Raw genomic sequence first — 7,712 nt, 5'->3', positions numbered from 1 at the left:
CCTGGAGGGAATCTTTAAAGTCTGCTTCATGTGGCTGGGGAAGAAAAATCATGTCTCTGGAATAGACAATAACAGTTTGTCTGTGAAAGGAAACTGGTTGTTAATTAAGGATTGAATGATGGTAGGCAGCATAGTTGATTTGACCTGTGGAAGTAGATTAGGTGACTTAAGAAATCTTAAAGTTGAAAACTTTTGGACATACATCACTGATGTTAGGGAGAAAAATAAACATCTAAATGGAGAAGCAAGAAAATTTTGGATTGAAAATCAAAATTTAGTTATTCCTATATGGGGTGCAAGAGAGCAAAACCTCTGGTGCAGCAGTTTTGGTGAGCTTAGAAGGTTGGGCTGTGTGTGCTGCAAGCAGGCTCTGAGTTTCCTGTTCATTTTTCCTTGAAAAGCAGAGGATAAAGTTTATCCTTGAAAAGTTTAAAGCTTGAGGGTTGACTGACAGGCTTTTTTAGCTGAAGCTGCAGGCTGTTAGACAGTGTGAGCATGCTGCAAATTGGCTGGCAGGTAGGAGGAGCAGCTCAGAGCTCAAAGACAGCACTGAGGTCTAGGGAAGGAGTAAGAGTAGACAACGCAGAGGCAGAGCAAAGAGTTCCATGCATCTGGAACCCACGTTTCCAAGGAAGGGAAGGAGAGGAGAGAGAAAGGAATGCCCAGTTTTTGAACTGCCTCACTCATGATTTAGTTAACTGGTTCTGCCTCCAGCCAATGTCTGCTTGCCACCCTAGTTGCACTCCACGGAGGGTGGATGGCCAAGTTTCTCTGGCACAGAGTGCTTTTTCTCATGCAGCGCGTGCCACAGGCCACCCTGCCCTCTCAGGTGCAGATGCACTCTCTTTGTGGCTTCACTACTGCAGGGAAGCTGGCAAACACCCAAGCAGCAAAGGTTAATAGGGTAGTGTGACTTTACACTTGAGCCACAGACACTGAGCTCTGACCAGGCAAGTGTAAATTGTCTGTCTGCACACTTTACCTCAGTCCAGGGTGTGATGGAGTTTCAGTCTGCAGGAGGTAGAGGTAATGAGACAGATGAAGGGAGTCGTCCTTTGGCCTGCCAGGAAGCCAGGGACATAGGTTCCCAGCCACTGGACACCACAGATGCTGCCAGATGCCCTTGGGATCTGGGAATGAAAGGAAACAAAGGGGAAAAGTAGCAGTGCAGCTGTACTCTTAATGCAGTGCATGAGTTCGTTGGCCCCATGTTGAGCGCCACTTGTTGTACCAAAAAGGGGATGGGGGGATAGAAGCATCTAGGTTGAGGCCGATGGCTCTCTCTGTGTACTGAGGCCTGCAGGTGGGGTGCATGTTAGTTAAAAAGGATGCAATGTACAAATGAGATATTTTATTGTAGGAAGGAGAAGATAAGTCGGTCAAGTAGAAAGGAGAGAAAGGAGAGGAGAAAAGAGAGAAAGAGAAAGAAAATGCAGAAAGCAAGAGAGCAAGAAGACAAGAAAAGAAAACAAAGAGCAGGAAAGAGAGGGGAAAGAGAGCAAGAGGAGAGCAGAGACAAAGAGCTAGAGAGAGTGAGGAAGAGCAAGAGAGCAAGAGAGAGAGGAGGGGGCAAATCTGCCCCTTTTATTGTATGGGGCTTGGCATGCCTGGCTGTGCTGTGGGCAGATGACTGGGATAGGGTCAGCTAGAATGTTGGGAGCGTGGGGCATTGTCTGTCTGGTAGAGCACACATCTCCTGAAGGGACAGCTGTGAGGGGTTGGGACTGAAACAGAAACCAAAGACTCAGGAGTTATGGCCAAGATCCATCTGCACCCTGCAAGCAGAAATTGCCAGCTGAGGCTCCAGGGCTCAAAGCCAAATATTCTAATGGGCCTAAGTTACCTGAGTAGACCACTGCTCCACACTGCCCACAGATATGTACAAAATATTTTACCCAAACACAGAATGATATAGCTTCTTCTCTGACTCATGTGACTTTCTCCAAAATCAACCACACATTTAGATACAAAGAAAGTCTCAACAGAAACAAGAAAACTGACATGACTCCCTGCATCTTAACAGGTGAAGACAGAGTACGGATATTATGGTGGATATTAACAACAGAAAACTTACAACAACATAGAAACTGAACAATTCTCTATTGAATGAAAAGTGGACCAAAGCAGAAATAATAACAGAAATTAAAGAATTTCTAGAATTCAGCAAAAATGAATATACAGCACACAGCATATACAAATTTCTGATTATTATGTGACAGGAGGAATTTCTTTTCTGGTCCAGTCTATTTGGAGTTCTGTAGGCTTCTTGTATGTTCATGGGCATCTCTTTCTTTAGGTTAGGGAAGTTTTCTTCTATAATTTTGTTGAAGGTACTTACTGGCCCATTACTTTAGGAGTCTTCACTCTCTTCTATACCTATTATCATTAGGTTTGGTCTTCTCATTGCATCCTGGATTTCCCTGATTTGGGGAGTTAGGAGCTTTTTGCTTCTTGCATTTTCTTTGACTGTTGTGTCAATGTTTTCTAAGGTGCCTTCTACTGCTGAGATTCTCTCTTCTATCTTTTGCATTCTGTTGGTGATGCTTGCATCTATGGCTCCTGATTTCTTTCCTAGGATTTGTATCTCCAGGGTTGTCTCTCTTTCTGATTTCTTTATTGTTAGATTCCATTTTTAGATTCTGGATGGTTTTGCTCATTTCCTTCACCTGTTTGGTTATGTTTTCCTGTAGCTCTTTAAGGAATTTTTGTGTTTCCTCTTTAAGAGCTTCTAGCTCTTTACCTGTATTCACCTGTGTTTCTTTGAGGGTGCTATTTATGTCTTTCTTAAGGTCCTGTATCATCATCATAATAAGTGATTTTAGATCTAAATCTTGCATTTTCGGTGTGATGGTGTGTCCAGGACTTGCTATGGTGGGAGATTTGGGTTCTGATGATGGCAAGTGACCTTGGTTTGTGTTGTTTATTTTCTTATGCCCCGCCCCCGTGCCTTCTGGTTAACTCTAGTGCTACCTGCCCTTGCTAAATCTGACTAAGGCCTGTCCTTCCTGTGATCCTGGTTGTATAAGAACTCCTCAGAGTCAAGCTGCCTCTGTGATCCTGTGATTCTGGGATCCTGGGATCCTGGGCTTGTTAGATCACCTGGAAGTCGAGCTTCCTCTGGGTGTCATGGGACTGGCTGCAGAGCTTGAGCCCAAGGTCTGCTATGGACCCCAGCCCAGACAGACTGGAAGGCACCCAAGTCACTGGGCTGGCAGAGTTCCTGTGTGCCTGGCCCCACTAGTTCCAGTTACTCCCAGTGTTGGGACAGATGTTGGTTCCTGCTTACCTCTGATCCTGGGTGTGTCAGAGCACCTGGGAGCGAAGCTTCCTCTGGGTGTTGTGGGCCACAAATTTCTGGGATACAATATTAGTGGTCCTAAGAGGAAATTTCACAGAACTAAATGGAAATAAGGAGATAATTTACACTAGCAACTTAAAAAACACCTGAAAACTCTAGAAAAATAATTACACACATTCAAGAGGAATAGATGAGAGGAAATAATCAAACCAAGGGCTGAAAATATTAAAATAGAAACAAAGAGAACAACACAAAGAATCAATGAAAGAAAGGGTTGGTTCCTTGAGAAAATCAACAGGATAGACAAATCTTTATCCAAACTAATTTATAGACAAAGAGAACATTCCAATGAACAAAATCAGAAGCAAAAGGGGATCATAATAGCCATCAAGGAAAGCCAGAGAATCAATCATAAGGATAAACTTTAAAACCCTGTATTTCACAAAATTGGAAAACCTAAAGGAAATAGATAATTTCCTTGATAGGTACCACTTAACAGTGTTAAATCAAACAAGTAAAAAACATTAAATAGACATACATCCTCTAATAAAATAAAAGTAGCTATTAAAAGTACACCACCCACAAAAAAAAATCCATGGGACAATAGTTTTAGTGCAGAATTCAATCAAATGTTCAAAGAAGAGTTAATGCCAAAATTATTTCACAAATAGTAACAAAAGGAATGTTGCCAAATTTATTTTATAAAGTCATAGTCACCCTGATATCCAAAGCACATAAAGACTCAACAAAGTAAGGGAATTACAGGCCAATTTCTCTTCTGAAGGAGATGCAAACATAATACAATTCTTGAATTCCAAATATTAGAACATACCGAAAAGATCCTCTACCATGATCAAATAGCTTCATGCTAGAAATACAGAATTGGTACATCGTATAATCAGCAAATGTAATCTGTGTGTATGTGTGTGTATGTGTGTGTGTGTGTATGTATATATGTTCATATGAATGTGTACATATTAAAATTATTCTCCTATGGCATTGTTCATGTTGGATGTATTCCACCCAGTAGTGTACAACCTCTGCCTAAGTCAAGAATGAGCTTTAGATTACACTTCGTTGTCTTTCTTAACACTTATGAATGCTGTCCTCTAAGTATGTTTCTCATATGCACCAAGACCATTTTCACAGTACTAAAAACATCTATTCATAATTTTTTGTTATTTAATAAATAATTGCTTAAAAGTTGCCATTTCAAGTTTTCAAAATCTCTCCTTATGATATAGATTTTAGATGTCTCTTGCAAGGGCTTAGTGGTGGGAAAACAGGTATTGTACTAACTGTAATGTTTCATCTGAGTTAACAATGACTTTTCTTTTCTTTTTTCTTTTCTTTTTCCTCTTTCTCCCCCTCCTCTTCTATTGCCTTTGTTGTTCTTAATCATAACGAATCATCAAGGCAAGGATTGTGGAAGGAAATACAACTGAGATAACCCAATCCATCTCTCTGGGGTTTTCAGATTCCCCAGAAATCACAGAACTACTCTTTGTCTTATCTGTACCTGGAATATGTCCCTCATTGTTTTAATAAGTGTGGATTCACACTTCTACACACACATGTATTTCTTTCTAGTGATCTTTCCTTTCAAGGACCTCCACTATATCAGCTCAACAATTGCCAAGATGCTTTCCAAATTCTTCCAAGAAAAGCAAACTATCAGCTTTCTGGGCTACATGGTAAAATATTTTATCTTTTTCACTAGGGAACTAAGTGAATCTTTCCTCATGACAGCCATGCCTATGACAAGTATGCTGTCATTTGTAACCCACTGCTTTATCACCAATCATGTCACCCACCCTCTGTGCTTCGGTTGTTGTAGAATCCTATGTGACTAGAAACCCAGCTTCTTTATCTCAGGTTTGTACCTTGTTGTAGCTCCATTCTATGAATCTAACATAAGCAGACATTTCATCTGTGACAAGCCCCAGCTGTTAAATCTATCATACACTGACAAATTCTTTGTATACTTTCTGCTTCCCATAGTTATTAAGTTGTTTGGAATAGTGAAAGTCTTACTTATCATAGCAAATGGCTACGTAGCCATATCTGTAGTGTGTTGTTTCTACTACTCCACTTTTAGCTTGAGCTGACCGTACTGCAAGACCCACTCAAGTTTCCCTTGGATTCTTGAATGAAAGACACATACACATTAGCTTACTCTTTATATGCTCTTAGCTCAATGGCTGGGCTCTCTTAATCCTTCCTCAACACTCCTTTTTCTGCCCTCAACTTTAGTTGCCTGGTTACTTTCTCCTGCTCAGCACCCTAAATCTGCTCTCAATTTAGTTGTGTTTCTAATCTCTCCCCTACTACCCTAGGCCCAGTTAGGGAAGTGGCCAATGTCCCCTCCACCTGAGATTTCACATGGCTGGTGGCTCTCTCTCCCTCTGAAGCACTGCGACTTCTTCTCTACTCCTGTGTCTGCTAGCCTGCATACAGGAACCTGGAAGTTCTGCCTCTCAGGCCAACTATTAACTGCCAGGCCCTTAGGACCAACAATATGAACGAACTAGTAACACCAGAGCTCCTAGGGACTAAAACACCAACCAATGGGAATAATGGCTCCAGCAGCATATTTATAGCAAAAGATGGCCAAGTTGGTCATCAATAGGAGGAGAGGCTTTTGGCCATGTGAAGGTTCTATGCTCCAGTGTAGGGGCATGCCAGGGCCAGTAAGCAGAAGAGAGTGGGGTGATGATCAGGGGAAGGGGGAGGGAACAGGGGTTTGTTTTAGTTTTTGTGGGTTTTTTGGGGGGGAGGAGAAACTGGAAAGAGATATTGTATGACATGTAAATAAAGAAAATATTTAACAAAAATAAATAAATAATAATAATAAAAGAACCAATTGGGGAACAGAACTTTCAAAGCTCACATGGAGATTCCCAATGAGAGCATTGGAACCAACCCCTACACAAGTCACATAAAATGAAAGCAGGTCTGATGTCTTCAACACCTGTGCTTCATACCTTATAGATGCTGCCCTGTTCTTTACCTCAAGTTTGTCTATTTGAGTTCCAGTTCTGGCAGCTCCTTCACCTTTGACAGATTTGCTTTCATATTCTGCCCTGTGGAGATTCCCATATTGAATCCCTTGATTTATAGTCTTATGAAGTTGCAGCAGTGGACTTCCTGTTTCCAAGGTCACAAATGTACATCTTTCTGGTAGATTTGTTGGCAATCTACCACCATGTGTGCATGAATGATATATTACAAAATTCACAGGATTTAAACAAAGGCTCAGTTTGATATAGAAAATCATATTAGTATGAACCAATGGTTGTTCTATGTCAGGACATAGGAACTTGAGTTCTTGAGTCTTGGAGAATTGTTGCTTTAGTGACTTCATAGGTGATGTCAGCTTCCATTATTCTATTCAGAGGTATTTATGATAATTGATTTTTGAAACTTTTCCACATTTTAGGTGTGGAGACTGATGAATGTACTGTACAGAGGATGTTTGCAGGCTGAAAATACAATTTTACATTGATGTAGTAAAGCCTACTGAAATGACCAATGTGATAGAACTGAAGGTTTTCTAAGGTGACTCTCATTGTGAGTCATTAAATAAAATCTTCACATCATTGTCTATTACTGCTGTTGACTAAAAATGAAAAAAAATCTATATTATACAAGGTGAAAGCAAAATGGTCCAATATTTTCTTTTTTTATTAGATATTTTCTTTATTTACATGTAAATTTCTCCTTTCCCAGTTTCCACTCCAAAAAACAAAGAAACAAACAAAAACAACAAAAACAAACCACTGTTGCCTTCCCCCTCCCCATGCCTACCACCCCACCCTCTCCCACTTTCTGGCCCTGGCATTCCCCTACACTGGGGCACAGAACCTTCACAGGGTCAAGGTACTCTCCTCCTATTAATGATCAAATTTGCAATCCTCTACTATACACATGCTGCCAGAACAATCAGACCCCTCCATGTGCAGTCCTTGGTTGGTGGTTGAGACTCTGAGAGCTCTGAGAGTACTAGTTAGTTCATATTGTTGTTCGTCCTAAGGGGCTGCAAACCCCTCAGCTCCATTAGTCCTTTCTCTAACTCCTTCACTGGGGACCCTGTACTCAGTTCAATGGATGGCTGTGAACCTCTACATCTGAATTAGTCAGGTACTGTCAGAGCCTCTCAGGAGATAGCTATATTTAGGCTGGCTTGCCCCTCTGTCAGTCTCTGCTCCACAGTTAATCTCTGCAACTCCTTCCGAGGGTATTTGGTTCCCCCTTTTAAGAAGGAATGAAATGTCCACCTTTTTGTCTTCCTTCTTCTTGAGTTCCTTGTGGTTTGTGGGTTGTTCTACCTGTATTCCAAACTTCTCGGCTAATAACCATTTATCAGAGAGTGCATACCGTGTTTGTTCTTTTGTGATTGGGTTACCTCACTCAA

The 7,712-nt window shown here is 41.2% G+C and overlaps 1 pseudogene; it reads left to right on the top strand.

The window, feature by feature from the left end:
- Window positions 1-5,406, top strand: part of LOC116101414 — an 8,144-nt pseudogene extending 2,738 nt beyond the window's left edge.
- The last annotated feature ends 2,306 nt before the right edge of the window (window positions 5,407-7,712 follow it).

The sequence above is a fragment of the Mastomys coucha genome, unplaced genomic scaffold (assembly GCF_008632895.1).
Source record: "Mastomys coucha isolate ucsf_1 unplaced genomic scaffold, UCSF_Mcou_1 pScaffold21, whole genome shotgun sequence".
In the NCBI taxonomy this organism is placed as follows: domain Eukaryota; kingdom Metazoa; phylum Chordata; class Mammalia; order Rodentia; family Muridae; genus Mastomys; species Mastomys coucha.
Note: the sequence above shows the minus strand (reverse complement) of the source record. Positions and strands in the feature narration are given on the sequence as shown.